At 45.0% G+C, this 17,703-nt stretch overlaps 1 protein-coding gene across 12 annotated transcripts in view; it reads right to left on the bottom strand.

Moving 5' to 3' along the window:
- Positions 1-17,703, bottom strand: part of ABCC4 (ATP binding cassette subfamily C member 4) — a 627,262-nt gene that overhangs the window by 91,226 nt on the left and 518,333 nt on the right. The gene's annotated exons all lie outside the window — the stretch shown is intronic.

Genomic DNA, 17,703 nt, shown 5'->3' with positions numbered 1-17,703 from the left:
TAGTTCTCAAGCAGAAAAGGGATATTCTCTTTCATACAAGTCCTTTATATCTGGTTGATCTATCGATTTGTGGACTTGTTTCCATTGTATGCCCGTTGAGTACTTAAAATGTAGGCCGGCATTTTGCTGGCCTACATTATAAGCATCTCCCGCTCTACTAGGGAGACGCTTACAGCCGCCTATGTTCGCCTAAGGCAATGTCTGAGGCAAACCACGCCCACCGTTAGTCTTAGATGAACTTAGGCAGGCATGCGGGCTTCCCTAGGCTCCCAGAGGCACCTCCAATGTAGGCGGCTTGCCTGGGGAGCATTTTTTTTAAAACATGCGCCCTGATTGGCTAGTTAGACAGCTGTAGGACGCCTACAGCTGCCTACAATTAGGACGCAGTATACAGAATCTGGGCCTGAAAGTCCAGTTGCAATAATTATTATATTTATTTCTTTTACGTTATTAATAATTTTCTAATATTGTGGAAAACTGGGAACCAGCGTATGTGGAGTGACAACATCATGATCAGTTCATCATGTGATTCATGTCAAGTGACTAATGGCACTCACGTCCAGTGGAGTTCTTAGGGTATGTGGCACCCCGGGCCCATCATTTTTTGACACACCCCCCCCCCATGTAAAAAAATATTTTTTGTAATGACCATGAAACGGAATAAATGGTCAGAATAGAAACAGGCAGTGAAAATTTTCTTTTATTCCAAACATAACATAACATAAATTATGTCTGAATTGCCATGACATCAGAAGTACATATGGAGTAGTTGCAGGTGATGCTTGGGACAGTTCTGATTGTGTTAGTTCGGATTTATGTGTTTTTTGAATAGAATGGTTTTTATTTCTTTTTGAAGGTTTTGTAGTCTGTGATTGAGGTCAATAGGTTGTAGAGTTGGGGGTCGAGTGTTGCAGCTCAAATGGCTAGGAGGTTGTCGAACAGTTTTTTTCTTTTGACGTTTTTGGTTGGAGTGTGTGTGAATGGTGCGTGAGTTCTCCTATGTCTGGTTGAGGTGGATTGAATTATTTAGCTGAAGAAATTAGTTACCCCCTCATTCCACACACATTAATTCTCTTCCATTTTTATTCCCATTATAAAAAACACTGATAAGTTCCCAGAAAAAAAATACATTAAATAAGAAGTGAAAACAAAGGCCCCTACAGTTGAGAACATAAGAATAGCCTAACTGAGTCAGACCAATGGTCAGACCAATGGCCCAGTAGCCCATTCTCATGGTAGCCAATCCAGGTCACTAATACCTGGTCAAAACCCAAAGAGTAGCAACATTCCATGCTACCGATCCAGGGCAAGCAGACACATTCCCCATGTCTTAATAACAGATTATGGACTTTTCCTCCAGAAATTTGTCCAAATCTTTCTTAAAACCAGCTACACTATCTGCTTTTACCATAACTTCTGGCCACTTCATTTTTAAGTTTAGACCTTTCCTTCCAAACAGAGAACTTGCTAGATGTCAAATACAGAAAGAGGAGGGACGGGACTGCGGTGCAGGAAGCAGCGCTGAAGCAGCTCAGGGATGTCAAATACAGCACAAGGTAACTTCACACGGATTTAGCTGTGCAGGACATGTGAATCTCCTCATACACCCACCATATAGTGCAAAAATGTGCAAAGGTCTGGTTTTTTTCTTTCGATCACTACATAGCCTAATGCCACACAAGCAGCGCTGTTACAAACATATTCTGTAGGTCAATGCTAAGGATAACAAAGTTTCCTTCCTTGGACCAGAAGGAGATACTGATAAACCACTGGAAGAGATCCCAAAACAACACCCAAAGACCCACTCAGTGTGTGAACCAGTTGAGTGGAGTGGACTAACTGGGGGGTGGAAATGGGCCCGGAGTTTGCTCAGCAGAATTTCCCAGACCACCTCTTCCTCTCAACACATTGACACGCTGCCACCACCACCACTAGGAACACCTCACCGGGTAGGCCAGCAATGCTATAAACTTTATGAAACACATTATTATATTTTTTTATAAAGCACATATTTTAACTGAACTGTCTGACATCCTCAGCCTTTCCATTCACAAAAATATAAGGAAGAAAAGTTCCCATTTCCTGCTGTCTCATGTCCCCGGCCTATACAGTATTTTTCTTCTGCAGACCCTTCAAAAGTCTGACCAAATCCTCGTTTAACTTGCATTATAAAGTACTGAGGATGCCATCTCTCCCCAATCCCAGGTCCTAAAGTCTAAGACAGTAGCGCAAACTAGTGCTGCCAGATTCAGGAAAAAAAATTTCGATTCGATTCAGCCTATTGAATTGGTTTTTCGATTCGATTTTCCTGCCCAGTTGGGTGATTTTTTTCAAATATCCTGGTGGGTTTTATAGCTTTTTCACCCCCTTTGGCTTCTCCTAACCACACTGGCGCTGTGGTGTAAATAAAATAAAGAAGCAAAAAGGACTTTTCCTCTCTCTGTTAAATCCTAGCTCACGTTTACGGTCTAACACCAGCTCTGGCAGGATACACATTTCAAATCTGACATATTGTAATCACAAAACAGAAAATAAAATTAATTTTTCTACCTTTTGTTGTCTGGTTATTTTTCAAATCTTGTTGGTCCAAGGCTCTGGTTTTCTTCTGATAACTTGCTTGCCAGGGTCTCCTTCTTTCTGCATGCTAACCATCCATCTGCCATATCTGTCCTCCCTTTCCATTTCCCTTCCCTCCCCAGGAAGTCTGGTATCTTTTCTTTTTTTCCATCTCCCTCCACAGATCCACCTTTTCTTAACTACCCTTTCATCCGGCATCTCTCCCTCCTTCCCCACCACCCCAGGGTCCACCATTTCTCCCTTTCATTTCCCAATTACCTTCCTATCCAGTATCTCTATCCCTCCTCCACACCATCCCTTGTGTCCAATTTCTCTCCCTTTCTGTTCCTTCCTTCCCTAAATCCCATGGTCCATCATCTCTCTCCCTCTCCTCTATTTTCAGACCCATTTCTTCCCCCCCAAAGTTTGGCATATGCACGTCTCTTTGAACACCCCCTTCCCTCCGTGTACTTCTAAACCAGGGTCCCCCCCCAAAGGCCTGCCCCCTCCTTAAAGGTCTGCATCTCACCCCTGAAGGCCTATCCCCCCCTTGAAGGCCTGCACCCCCCTTAAAGGCCTGCATCCCCTGAACGCCTGCAAACCCCCCAAAGGCCTGCACCCCCTTGAAGGCCTGTCCCCCCCCTTGAAGGCCTGTCCCCCCTCTTGTAGGCCTGTCCCCCCTCTTGTAGGCCTGCCTGCATGTCCCACCCCCTTGAAGGCCTGTCCCCCCACATGAATGCCTGTCTCCCCCTTGAAGGCCTGCAACCCCCCGAAGGCCTGTCCCCCCCTTGAAGGCCTGACTGCCTGCCTGTCCCCCCGAAAGCCTGTCTCCCCCCATGAAGGCTTGTCCCTCCCCCCTTTAAGGCCTGCATCTCCCCCTGAAGGCCTGCCTGCCCGCCCCACTCCGAAGGACCGCCTGCCCGCCCCACCCCGAAGGACCGCTCGCGCCCCTCTGACTTCCGGTTCTTCCCCTCTGGCCTCCCGGCAGCATTTAGAGTAGCGAAGCAGCCTGCAGAAAGATCGCAATGTCAGCGATCTTGTGCTGCTTGTGCTGTCCTCCGCGGCGGACCCGCCCCCTCCTCTGACATCAGAGGAGGGGGGCGGGACCGTGGCGGAGGAAACAGCACAAAGCAGCGCAAGATCGCTGACATCGCGATCTTGTTGCAGGTTGCTTCGCTACTCTAAATGGTGCGGGGAGGCCAGAGGGGAAGAACCGGATGTCGGAGGGAAATGGACACTAATGACTTCAGGCCGGGAGCACCCCCTCAGGGCGTGCACCCGGGGGGGACCACCCCCCCTTCCCCGCCCTCCCCTTAGTACACTACTGCTCACGTCACTTGTCACAAGCTGTGATGTGCTAGTTTTGATTTTTCCCCATTTTAAACTTTTTATTTAACGTCTGTGCGTGTTAATGGCTTGTATTTTGAAAATGAGTGGTGATGATGAAGATAGACAGCTTGGATGCAATAGTGGATGTGAAACTGAACATCTCATAAAAAGACAAAACTGTGGTATAAGCATGCTTTCAATGATGATTATCTGTCAGATCCTGAACTGAAAGGCTGGATAAAACCGGACAACAGTAATTGTTATGCCACTATCTGTACAGTATGTAGCCGTATCAATACTGGTACATACAAACACAAAAAAATCTTGAAGTCAAATCAAAAACGCTGAATATTTATGTTTTTTTCGCAAACCAAAATCCGAGGGCCTCAATGATAAAGTTGCAAAATCTGAGCTGGTATTGACAGCTTTTATGGCAGAGAATAATACACTGTTCCTACAGGCCGACCATTTGGTTTATTGCTGCAAAAAAATCTTTCCAGGCAGTGCTATTACACAAAACATTTCACTTAAACGTTACAAATCTACATATGTGATGCAGCAAGGCACTGCATATCATGAACGCCAGGATATTGTTTCCATTTGCCAAAAACAAATTTTCCATCATTATTGATAAAAGTACTGACACTTCGACCAAACAAATTTTAGCAGGTTGAGTTGTTGATTCTCTGTTGCAACTAGTTGACGTTGAAGATGCAAGCAGTCTTAGCTTATTCACTGCAGTGAAGAACTTGCTTGAAACATTGGATATTCCTCTCATAAACATTATTAAATGTTGATGAAGCTGAAGTTGTTGACTGCATTGAAATCAATAATAAATGATGACTAGAAACTTGTATTTGAACATATCGTGGTTAGTATTACTAACCCCCTCTTCTACAAAGCCTTTATATCTCTATGGGCTTCAAGGCCATTACCGCGCGGCTGTGTAGAAGAGGGGGTAAGTAACAGAGTTTAAATTTATTTCTTGTTGTCTGGAAAGGGGGCTTGGGGGGGGGGTTGTTGGGCAACACAACCTATAGTTTCCCATTTCTTCTCTGTCTCCACCTTTGTGAAGAGGGACCGCATCCACTCTTTTCCAATCCTGCAGAACCTCTCCATCTGTAAGGGCTTATTAAACAAATCTTTAAAAGGACATACCAGAACCTCTATGAGCTCCTTCAAGATTCTGGGATAGATTCCATCTGGCCCCATAGCTTTGTCGATTTTCAGTTTTTCACGTTGTTCATAAATATCTACCTTTTATCAGCCAACCCAGATACTACTCCAGGGTTTGTTTGGTGAAGACTGAAGAGAAGAAGTTAAGCACATTTTCTTTTTCCTTATCACTTTCCATAGAGTGATTCATAGTATCTTTCAGTCTCACAATTCCATTTCTAGCCTTCCTCTGTTCAATAATATATCTGAAAAAAGTCCTGTCACCCTTCTTTACTTTTATAGCCATTTGTTCGTCCGCCAGAGCCTTTGCCAACTATATCTCTCTATTTCAGTTTTATCTGGTAATCTCTTCTGTGTTCTTCTTCTTACATTCTTTCATATTTCATGAATGCTACCTCTTTTACCCTTATTTTGTCAGCAACTTGTTAGGTAAACCCGGTTTCCTTTACTTCTTGTTCTTGTTTACCTTTCTTATATAAAGATCTGTTGCAGATTTTATAGCTCCTTTCAGCTTGACCCACAAATTTTTTAATGTTCCTATGTCCTTCCATTTCATCAGCTCGCTCTTCAGGTACTCTCCTATTTTAACAAAGCATGCTTAAAACTCCAGGATTTAAGCTTTATGTCTGCATTCTGCTTTAGCTCTTACATCAAACATACCGTGTAATAATCATTATTGGCCAGGTGGGCATCCACCCTGATGTTTGACACACTCTCTCCATTTGTGAGCACAAAATCTAGCATTGCCCCTCCCCTCATGAATTCCATCACCATTTGTCTCAGAAAAACATCCACAATCTCTCAATTTCTTTTCAGTTCCGCAGGTGGGACCTTCCAATCTGCATCCGGCAGGTTGAAATCCCCCAGCAACAGCACCTCCACCTTCATTCCCAACTTTTGGTCATCTATGACCAAACTTTTGTCCAACTTCTCTGTTTGTGTTGGAGGTATGTAGACAGATGGATAGCTGTTTCATCTCAAAAAACTGTGTGCCTCCTGAGATTTCAGGTGTGCTGCAGTACAGTGTTCCCCCAGTCGTTCGTGGTCGGCGGTTTGCGGCCCTGGTCATTCGTGGTAGTTTCCGACCGCGAACCGCCAACAAGGAGAGGACAGCGGGAGAGGTAGCAGGAGAGCAGCCGGAGCGCTGTGAGTACAGGAAATCACTCGCGGTACGCTCCGACTGCCTCTTCCTGCACTAAGTCGGGCCTTATCCAATCAGGAGCTGCTTTGACACGCAGCTCCTGATTGGTTAAGGCCTGACTTAGTGCAGGAAGAGGCGGTCGGAGCATACCGTGAGTGATTTCCTGCATTCGCATGCTCCGACTGCTCTCCTGCTGCCCTCTTCAGGCTCCCCATGAAAAATCGTATTTGCGGTTTTTCGAGATTTGCAGGGGTTCCTGGAACAGAATCCCTGTGAATATCGGGGGAGTACTATACACTGGGGAGGAGGAGAGGCGCCGGCGCCAGCTGACCTCCTACAGGACGTGCCTCTCGTGGCGAGAGGCACATCCTGTAGGCAATCAGTGGGTGCCGGCACCTATCCTTCTCTCTGGCCCTTTTCTCTTCTGGCACCCCCCACTGGCGTCTCAGGGTCCACCTAGAGGGCCTTCACACACATGTGGACATCAACATGATGATGTCACGGATGCACATGATGTCATCACCGTGATATCCGCACACTTCCAGGTGCCTTGAGCCACGGCCACTAACTTTAGTGTGCCATGGCTCGGAGAAAGTTTGCAGGAAACTGATCTAAGACAATCCATTTCGCTTCTTCCTCTCCCCAGGTCCCCTACATTTCAGCCGCTTATATATTGTTTTTCACATATAAAGCTACCTTCACCTTTATGATCATATCTATCTTTCCTAAATAGAGTATAGCCCAGTATGCTTGCATCCCATTCATGGAAGTCATTGAATGTCTTTATAATAGAAGCAATATTCAAGTCTGCCTGTAACATCAGGGGCTGCAGATCACAAATTTTGTTGCATAGATGAGCATTTGTGCACATACTTTTCTAGTTATTTAGGGCTCCTTTTGCTAAGCTGCGATAGCGGTTTTAACGCACACTTAGCGCATGCAGAATTGCCCCGTGCGCTAGACGCTAATGCTAGCATTGAGCTGGCGTTAGTTCTAGCCACGTAGCACGGGTTTAGCGCGCACTAAAATTATGCATGCGCTAAAAACGCTATCGCAGTTTAGTAAAAGGAGCCCTTATGGTCTCTCTCACCCTCTCTTTATCCTTCTGCCTAGACTCCTCATCTACCTTCTTATTGATAGGTGAGTTGCTAAGATAGTTTAATTCTTTCTTAACTGTTGCCACTCTTTTGCTGATGGTTTTGGTGGCAGTGACATTCAGAGTTCATCTGCGTCCGTCTTCAAGATCAGCCCTTTAATAAGTATATTCTAAGTTTATACCTGATGCAAGGGCAATCAGTCAATGAGATCTGAATCCTAGCTTTCCTTGCTCTTAGCCTGCTACTCTATTACTGTTTTAACATCCCATCAACATATATCCAGGAACAGAAAAGCCTCACTAGCCAAAACAGATGTTGGTAAAAAATTACTGAACAATGAGCTAGTTTCATTTAGCAACTATATTTCAGAGAAAATATTTTTTCTCTCCTTTTTCCATTCATCTTGCTTAGCTATCAGGCAAGGTTTAAGACTTTGATCTTCACTTCTAGTTGTCAAGGGCCGCCAACAATAATAATGAGCGTAGGACTGTTTTCACTTAGCAACTATATTTCAGTGAAAATCTTTTTTTTTTCATTCATTTTACTTAGCTATCAGGCAAAGTTTAAGACTTTGATCTTCACTTCTAGTTGTCAAGGGCCTCCAACAGGTCAGGTTTTCAGAATACCACTGAGTATCCTGAGAGATATCTGTATGCCCACCACTCTCCATTAAATGCAAATTTCTCACACATATTCATTAAGGTATCCTGTTGGTTGTCCTTCTGAAGTACATGAAGAGACCAAGGGACCATAAATTTAAGCCTATCTCTAAGAGAAATTATATATTTACAAAGTTTAAGAGAAGAACTGTGGTGAAAGTAGTTAGCTTAGCAGGGTTTAAAAAAAAGGGTTTGGATAACTTCCTAAAATTAAAGTCCATAAGACATTAATAAGATGGACTTGGGGAAATCCACTGCTTATTCATAGGATAAACAGCATAAAATCTGCTTTAATCTTTGGGATCTTGCCAGGTACTTGTGACCTGGTTGGCCACTGTTGGCTTGATGGACTTTCGGTCTGTCCCAAGTATGGTAACTCTTATGTTCTTATATTCTGCCACAGTTTAATACCCATTTTGCCTTTCTTTGTGGCATTAAAATGTTTGGAAAATTGAATTTTTGGCAACCAAAACTATGAAAGTATACCCTAGACCAGGGGTGCCCAATATGTTGATCGCGATCGACAGGTCGCTTGCTCAGGCGACCCCAGTCGATCGCAGAGCGGGTTCCCTTCTTCCCTTCTCTTTTTTCCTCTCCTGACTGGCCCGCTCCTGAATTCTGCTCAACATTTAAAAAAAAAAACAGCTTGGAGAATTTATGCTCCGGAGGCTAACGTGTGCTTGTACCAGCTTCCCTTCTCTTCCCTCTGAAACCGGAAGTTATGTTGGGGGGGGAGGGAGAGAAGGGAAGCCGGCACGCACATGTTAGAGCCCCGTTCGCGGGCTAAAGCGGGAGACAGGTCAGTGAGCTTGCGATTTGCTCTTCTTGCTGCCAGGTCCTGCCTACTTTCTGTTTCCTCAAAGGCAGGACCCGGCAGCATTTCTCCCAATAGGTCGATCTTGGGCCGATCAGCCTTCCTCTCCCCGACGTCAATTCTGCTGTCGGAGAGGAAGTTCTGGCCAGCGGAGGAAGTTCTGACGTCGGGGAGAGGAATGCTGGTGGGCCCGAAGCAGGAAGAGCTTGGCCGGCGGCCTGTTATCCGATGGCAGCGGCAGTGGCTTGGGGGAGGGCAGGGAGGGAGAAAGAGGGCAGGCAGGGAGACAGAAGGAAAGAAGAGAAACAGAAAAAAAGAAAGGGGGCATGAAGAGAGAAAGAAAGAGAGGGCAGGGAGAGAGGAAGAAAATGTTGGGGGGGGGAATGAGGTCAGGAGGAGAGGAAGCATACAGGCTAAAAGAAGGGAAGAAAGATTGGATGCACAATCAGAAGAAGAAAGTGCAACCAGAGACTCATGAAATCACCAGACAAGGTAGGAAAAATGATTTTATTTTAAATTTAGTGATCAAAATGTATCTGAATTTATATCTGCTGTCTATATTTTACACTATGGTCCCCTTTTATTAAAACGCAATAGAGGTTTTTAGCGCAGGGAGCCTATGAGCGTCGAGAGCAGCACTGGGCATTCAGCGCAGCTCCCTGCGCTAAAAATTGCTATCGTGGTTTAGTAAAAAGGGAGGGGGGTATTTGTCTGTTTTTGTATGGTTGTTAGTGAGGTGACAGTGCATAGAGTCATCTGCTTTGACCTCTTTGAAGAACCCTGGAATAGGAATGATGATTAACATTTTCTATGCGTACAGTGTGCTTTGTGTTTTTTTTTAATTTTATTGTTGGTAGATCATTTTGACTTGGTCATTTTAAAAGTAGCTCGCAAGCCCAAAAAGTGTGGGCACCCCTGCCCTAGACCAGCAGTTGCCAAACCTGATCCTGCACTCCAGCCAATCAGGTTTTCAGGATATCCAGAATGAATATTCATGAGAGAGATTTGCATGAACTTCAGCTACTTTTTGCAAATCTCATTCATGAGTATTCATTGTGAATATCCTGAAAACCTGACTGGCTGAGGTGCCTCCAGGGCTGAGAAAGGGGATCTATTGCCCTAGACTGAGGATGGAAGGAATAGGGGGGTATGATACAGACATTTAAATAGTGAAAAGATATTAATATGCAAACTAATCTTTTTCAGAGAGTGGAAGCAGTAAAAACAGAAGTCAAGAGTTGTGATTCCATGGTAAGACTTAGGTGCAATGTCAGGAAACACTTTTTCACAGAAATGGTGGTGGACGCCTGGAATTACCCTCCCTTAGAAGGTTGTGAAAACAAAAACAGTGAAAGAATTCAACAAAGCGTGGAATAAATACAGATGAACACTATATAGAAAAGGGCTGGAATCCAATTAAAGGAAACCCTAAATGACCTCATAGCTGGCGTGACGAGCTCTGACATTAGCTTCAGAGGTTGGAAAGACAGACCAATGCTAGTCAGACATCTATGGTCTGGCTCCCATAAATGACAAAAACAGATCAGGATCAAGGCTGGAGTGGGTTTCGACAGGAATTCCAGAAGTTGAGACACAATATTAGTGCTGGGCAGACTTCCAGTCTGTGCCTCAAAATTGACAGGGAGAGACAGAGATTAATTATCTAATCAAATCTAATCTAATCAGGATTTCTTAATCACACTTCTCCAGAACAGGTTCAAGGCGATTTACAAGATAAGAGGGCCATGCAACATCATGGAGAAAAGTCACAACACTAAGGGCTAGATACACTAAGAGCACGGATCTGATCTGATCCGTGAGCAATCTGATCCGTGTCCGGGGGGGGGGGGAGGGGGGGAAGGCTGATTCACGAATAGCCCTCATGCAAATGAGGGTGATCGGAATCATGCCCCCAACCAACTTCCGGGATCACTCTCTAACAATCCTGACGCATGCGCAGACCATCTGTAGATGGTCTGCTCATGCGCTGGCCCTCTGGGCCCGGCAGAGCAGCAAAAAATCTTTTTTTTTAATTTTTTTCACGAACCCGCGGGTTAAAACCACGGGCTCACAGTGTGGGGAAGGGCAGGAGAGTCAGGGCGGCAGGAGAGATTTGGGGCAAGAGCAGGACGGCTAGAGCAGGAGATCGGAGCAGAGAGGAGCAGGAGATCGGGGCAGAGAGCAAGGCAGCCAGAGCAGGAGAATCGGGGCAGAGAGCAGGGTTTTTACACAAGTGACTGGTCCTGAGCAGTGGCTTGTTTTTGGATTGGTCAGCCCAGTCAGTGTGCCTGCTTTTTGTTAGTGAATCGTGGCCCTTCCTACTTTGCATGCCGTTTCCCCTCATTTGCATGCACGCATCGGAATCTGATCGGAGGTGAATGGCCACAAGGTCAGTGAATCGGGTCAGGTCGCAAAGGGGTCACAAACCGATCAGTACACAATTGGTTTGCTTAGTGAATCTAGCCAATAGAAGGAGAAGGTTGAACTGGTACAAAGGGGAGAGAGTTTAAAAAATCAAAACAGTGTTTAATCTTGAACAAGTGAAACCTGTGCAGTGTGTCAGATTTAATTCTGGCCACCTTGTTGAGCAGACTGGATGGACCATGTAAGTCTCTGTCTTAGTAATATAATAAATATTGTCAGATAATCTACCTGTCCTAACATTTTATTTATTAAAAAATTTCTTATATATCGCAAACCTACAACTTCAACTCAAACATTTTGTTGATAGGACTACCTTGTAGAGATCTAAGGATTTTAGCAAATGACCAACTTTTAATGTACATTTCCTTAGCTAACTCAAGTGCATAGACAAAGGCATCTCTGTCCAACCATACCTATTTGTTAATTCACCTTTAGCAAAATGGATGCATGCATCAAACAAGGACTCAAAAATTGAAGGAGCAAGAGGAGTATGACACTGCTATCCCCATTGTCCTCAAAAACTGGAGATGCAATGGGCGTTTTGGCTGCCCCTGGTATAATAAATTTCCACTCACATTAAGGACGGATGAGTCAGTCCCATTTGCACTTTTCAACTTGTTAATTTATGTGGGCAATTACTTGTTTGCTTATGTTTTTTGCATGGTTTCAATTGTTAAGAAGTAGACAAACTACATTCCTAATGTATGAACTTACTAGGAGGGTTTTTTTCGGCTGCATTATTCCACTTTGCATTTTATTCTTGACACAGCCTTCCTCTTTTGTCCTAATATATGTATTATCCCCTGATATTGACCCCTTGGTGATCAGCAAATTTAAAGGCACTGAGCACCAGAGTTTGAATCTGAGGTGGATATTTAATGTTGGGTCTAAGCTTAGATACTGGCACTGAATATTCAGATCATAGTCAGCTGCTGGAAGTTAGCTAGGTCTCAGCCAATATTGAGATGGTACCCAGATAACTGACTGGGTAAAGTTAGAGCAGGAAGGTAAAAAAGTGAGGAAGGAAATTCAATCTGTTTTGAAAGAGAGCTTGTTCTCCAGATTGTGTGCAGCAGTCTGGTTTAACTACCCATAATAGTTTATCACATTATTCTAGTGAAACCCCTCTCCTAAAGTCACTTCATTGGTTCCCCATCCATTTCCAAATAGAATTCAAACTCCTCTTACTGACCTACAAATGTATTCACTCAGCAGTCCTCATTATCTTACTTTACTTATCTCTCCCTATGTCCTTCCCCTCCCTGCCCCCATGAGCTCCGCTCAGTAGGCCCCTCCTCTCGGTGCCCTTCTCCTCCACTGCCATCTCCACTGCCAACTCTGTCCCTTCTGTCTTGGAGCGCGTATGCCTGGAACAAATTGCCCAAATCCCTATGGCGGGCTCCGTCTCTGGTAGTGTTCAAGATCAATTTTAAAAAACCACCTCTTCAAGCCGGCTTTCAACTCCTAACTCCTCTCACCGTGGGTTCTGCATCCCCAACCCTAAATGTAATTTCTGTCTGTCAAGTTAGACTGTAAGCTCTTCTGAACAGGGACCGCCTATTAAATGCTGAAAAGGACAGCACTACGTACGCCTTTCAGCGCTATAGAAGTGATAAATAGTAGTAGTAATAGCAGATATAATTCTTAGATTTCATGACACCTGATGCAGATAATATCACCAAAACACGACAGTATTGAGACCTATTTTGTGTCACAGACTATTGTAGATGAGCACAGTCTGGCAAATTCTATATGGTCCGCCTAAAGTTGCGCGACTACATTGGAATGCCTACCCAATGTAGCCACCTAACTTATCCCCTTTTACAAAGTTACACTAGCGGCTGCTGTGAGGCAATGGCCCCGAAGCCCTTTAAATCCCTATGGGCTTCGGGGTAGTTACCACAGCAGCCCACACTAAATGGCTTTGTAAAAGAGGCCCTTAAGTAATAGGATTAATTGGTACCTATATTTGCACTTAATTCATAATTGGCTTTAACTGGATTTAATTGAAAGTTATGGACCTAACTCAAAAAACACAATTCTATAAAAAGTATTCATCTAATCCAAAGCGCCTACCTAAAGGTGGTGTGGTTAGGGGTGAGTTGTGGGTGTGTTTTTGAGTTAGACACCACTTTGTGAATTAAGCACAGTTAGGCACCTAACTTAGGCGCTAGTATTTAGGTGAAGAAAACCCTTGCATAAATTGGGTGTTTAGTGATGCCTAAGTCCACTTAGGCAGTGCTCAGCATGATTCTATATAGTGCACCTAACTTTTATAGAATCACACTTAGTGCTGTATTAGTTGCCGTCAATTTTTTTAGGTGGACTATAAAGAGATTAGGTTCTTACCTTGAAAATATCTTTTCCAGTAGAGAGGAATGGTATTGCTGAACCATAGGGTTATCCATGCGTGCTTGTGAGCATAGTGTAGAAGATGTCAATCACAGCTTTTCAACTCCTCCTCCTTCTCCACAGTCTCTGCTGCCCCCTTCAGTTCGTACTAAAGCTGGTGACAGCCCTACAGAAGAAGACAGGAGAAGGAGGGATACGGAGAATTCCCTGAAACCAAGTGTCTGATCTGTTCAAATAAAGTTAAAACAATCACTGCAGAAACAGTACTTTAGTTATAACATTAACAAGCCTTTGAGAGGAACAATGAATCCCAGAAAAAACAGCCTGAACATTTATGGAGCTCAACCATTCTTCCCTTGTAATTCTATATACAGGCTCTTCTAGATTCCATAGTCTGACTGACAGTGGAATTTTAGCTATGGAGCTCACCTTGAAGCTTGAGTTAGAGAGCAGACGCATCAGATAAACTGCTGGGTGGGAGGTTCAGCATATCTTCCCTATCTACTGAAAAATATATTATCAAGGTAAGAACCTAATCTCTTTTTCAGTGCAATAGGGATGGTATGCTGAACCACAGTGATGTACTTAAGCAGTCCCTAAACTCTAGGGTGGGACAAATGAGCCTGCTCGTAGTACTGACGACCTGAAAGCAGCATCTTCCATTGCTGCAATGTCCATCCTGTAGAATTTAGTGACGGTATGAAGACAGTAAAAGTTCCAACGCTCATAGAATTCCTATGAGTGTCGAAGCTTTAACCGCCGTGGCCAGAGATAAAAAACCCTAAAGTGGCTTCATAAAAGAGGGAGGAATTTAATTCTTTCTAGTTCATGAGAAGTTATGAAGTTTGCTACTGATAGGTAATGGACAAAAGGTTTAGTATTCTATAAGCGCCGTTCTATGCAAAGTGCCCTTTACAGAATACTAGCTTAGTGCAGATCACACAAGAAACTTACTTTGAGCGCCATTTATTGAGTCTAGGCCAGAACACCAAAAGTATATGTATCATTTTGTTCCTGCTTAGTTACCTATGCAGACAGCAGGTATTGTGTATGCAGATATCACACACACATTTTACAACTGCTGATTTTCAAAGGAAGCAATTCTGGCTGTTTCTCTTTCGAACTGGAGCAATATACATAAGCTCACCTCTAATAATGGACCACCCCCTTGTTTCGGCAAAAAAAAAAAAAAAAAACCCTGTAAATTTCATCTTAAAAGCCCAATTTTGATTCCTCCAATAATAGCCAATCCCTGGAATTCACAGTAACTAGCATTGTTCTCCTCTACCCCTTGTAATGGCTGGATCTCTCATACCTTTTCTAATGGTTCTGGCATTGGGCTGGTGCAGCATTGAGCATGTGCAGATACTCAAAGACCCACACTGGCCCAGTACCATAACTAAACAGTGGCGTACCTAGCATATGTGACACCCGAGGCCCATCATTTTTTGACACCCCCCCATCTGTATGAAAACATGATTTTTAGTAACAATCCACACGTCACAGATGAGTACCTAGGAAAAGGCAGCATCTTACATACTGCAATGAGCAGTACAACATCAATACACCCATTGTAAAACTAAACAAGCCAGACTAGTACAGATCAATCCTGCAGTCAATCCTAACAAAAAAATATGTCTTTCGAACACACAGAACACACCTTCGCCTAGTATGGAATATGTAATCACAAACTAACCCCTCCCTCTTTTACAAAACTGTAGTGTGGATTTTAGCTACGGAGGTAACAGCTCTGATGCTCATAGAATTCTGAGCATCAGAGCTGCTACCACCACGGCTGGTGCTAAAAAACGCTTCACAGTTTTGTAAAAGGGGGGATAAAATAAAAATACATAGACAAAGGTTAAATTGAACCAGCAAGAAGCTGGACTCTGCATACAATGATTCACAGAAACAGTGACACATATCTCCTAAAGCAATAAATAAATAGAAATTTTTTTTCTACATTTGTCTTCTGTGGTTTCTGCTTTCCTCATCTTCTTGTAACTCTCTTCCTTCCATCCACTGTCTGCCGTCTCTTTTCCCCTATATGGCATCTTCTCTCCTTCTATGCCCCTTCCAGAAACTGTATGCCTCCCCCTTCCATCTCTCCTTTCACCCCAATTGGTCTGGCATCTCTCTCCTCTCCTTCCCTCTCCCACACCTCTCCTCTGCAATCCCTTTCCCTTTTTTCCCTCATTTTCCTTTTCAATTTATTTTCTGCATCTGTCTAGATTATGTTCTTACTACCCTCTCATCAATGTCCTTTTTTACTGTCTACCTAAAGCTTGCCACCTCTTTCCCTCACCCCTCCAGTGTTTCCCTAACTCAGTCCTTTTCTCCCCATCATGTGCCCTCCTTTTATTTATCCCCTCCTTCCATCATGTACCCTCTTTCTCCAACCCTTCCATCATGTACCTTCTCCTCTCTCTGTCCACTTCCATTCAGCATCTGCTCCCCTCTTTCTCTCCTCCCATTTCCTTCTGGCATTTGCTCCCTTATCTCTCCCATCTGCACTTCCATCCAGCATAGGCTCCCCACTACCATCCAATGTCTGCCTTTTCTCCCTCCATCCACCCCTCTTCAATCAGCATCTTCCCCCTTTCTTTCCCTCCAATATCCTTCCCCCTTATGTCTCTCCCCTTTCTCCGTACATCAATTCCATCAGCACCACCCTTCCATACCACCCTGCCCCCTTTCTTTCCCTCCACCAGTCTTCCATTCCAGCAGTCCTGCTCCTTTCTCTCCCTTCATGCAGCAAGGTCCCGCGATGATTGTAGCTGCCTGCTGCCAGTCCACCCCACTCCGACGTACTTGCTCTAGAGTGGACTCAGAAGCCGCATGCTGGAAGGTCCCGCAATGACTCGTCTGCTGGCTCTGCTCTGGAAGAAGTAAGTTACATTGGAGGAGGTGGACCCGGCAGATGCAGTGAGTTGTGGCAAAGTACCGCAATGACTGTGTCTGCCGGGTCCACCCCCTCCGACGTAACTTACTTCTTCCGGAGCAAAGCCAGCAGATGAGTCATCGCGGGACCTTCCTGCACCTCAGTGCGGCTGCCGACTCTGCTGAAGAGAAAGTAAGTCAGTGGTAACGTGACCATTTATTTTTTTCATCAAAAGGGGACATTTATTAATTGACTGTGTATCCTTTCTTTCTTTCTGCACTCAGGCCCAACAATTGTCCCTTTCTATTCCCTCCCTCCTTCCTTCCCATGTCCTTAGTGCCCCCAGTGCCTCCTTCCCATGTCCATAGTGCCCCCAGTGCCTCCTTCCCGTGTCCTTAGTGCCCCCAGTGCCTCCTTCTTATGTCCCCCCACTGCCTTCCAGATTTTGCCCACCCCCAAAGCCAGCCAGCTTTGCCACCTCTCCATTTTTTTCTCTCTGTCACCACCCCATCCCCTATGCTCTGGCATCTCTCTCTTCTCCTTTCTTTCCTTCGCACCCCATAGTCTGGTATCTTCCCTTCCCTGATTCTCTGGCATCTCTCTCCTTTCCTTTTCTTCCATCCTTCCCTCCCCCTCCATGCTCTCACATCTCCCCCTTCCTTTTCCCTTAATCTGGCATACCTTCCTCCTTCCCTCCAAGCCCTGGCATCTCCTTTCATTCCCTCCCTCATCTTCCTTCTCCCTCCAGCTGGGTACAGCAACACTCTCCCCTGCAGCTCTGGACTTCCCCACACCTGCTCCCCCAAAATTGCCATGCTTCGGTTCCTCCTCTTCCTTCCTCCCTCCCTCCGCGGGACCCTGCGGCACCATCAACTCTTACTCCCTCTAACACCGGCCCTGCAGCTCCGGACTTCCCCACACCTTCTCTCACCCCCCCGGATCGCTATCATTTTAAATGTTATAGCCGCGGCGCTGTATCCATCAGTGGAGACGTTTAACCTCAGCCTGCCCTGGAACTCTTACTGCAGCAGCCGCCCGTCTAAGCAGGAACAGGAAGTCACGGTTGCAGTAAGAGTTCCGGGGCAGGCCGAGGTTAGACGTCTCCACTAATGGATACAGCGCCGTGGCTATAACATTTAAAATAATAGCGATCCGGGGGGGGGGCAGGTGTGGGGAAGTCCGGAGCTGCAGGGCCAGCGTTACACGCAATGAGAACAGGACAACTAAGCGTCCAACGTCGCCTTCAAAACCGGGCCGGCTGTGCACCCCCCCCC

The sequence above is a fragment of the Geotrypetes seraphini genome, chromosome 6 (genome assembly GCF_902459505.1).
Source record: "Geotrypetes seraphini chromosome 6, aGeoSer1.1, whole genome shotgun sequence".
NCBI classification, from domain to species: domain Eukaryota; kingdom Metazoa; phylum Chordata; class Amphibia; order Gymnophiona; family Dermophiidae; genus Geotrypetes; species Geotrypetes seraphini.
Note: the sequence above shows the minus strand (reverse complement) of the source record. Positions and strands in the feature narration are given on the sequence as shown.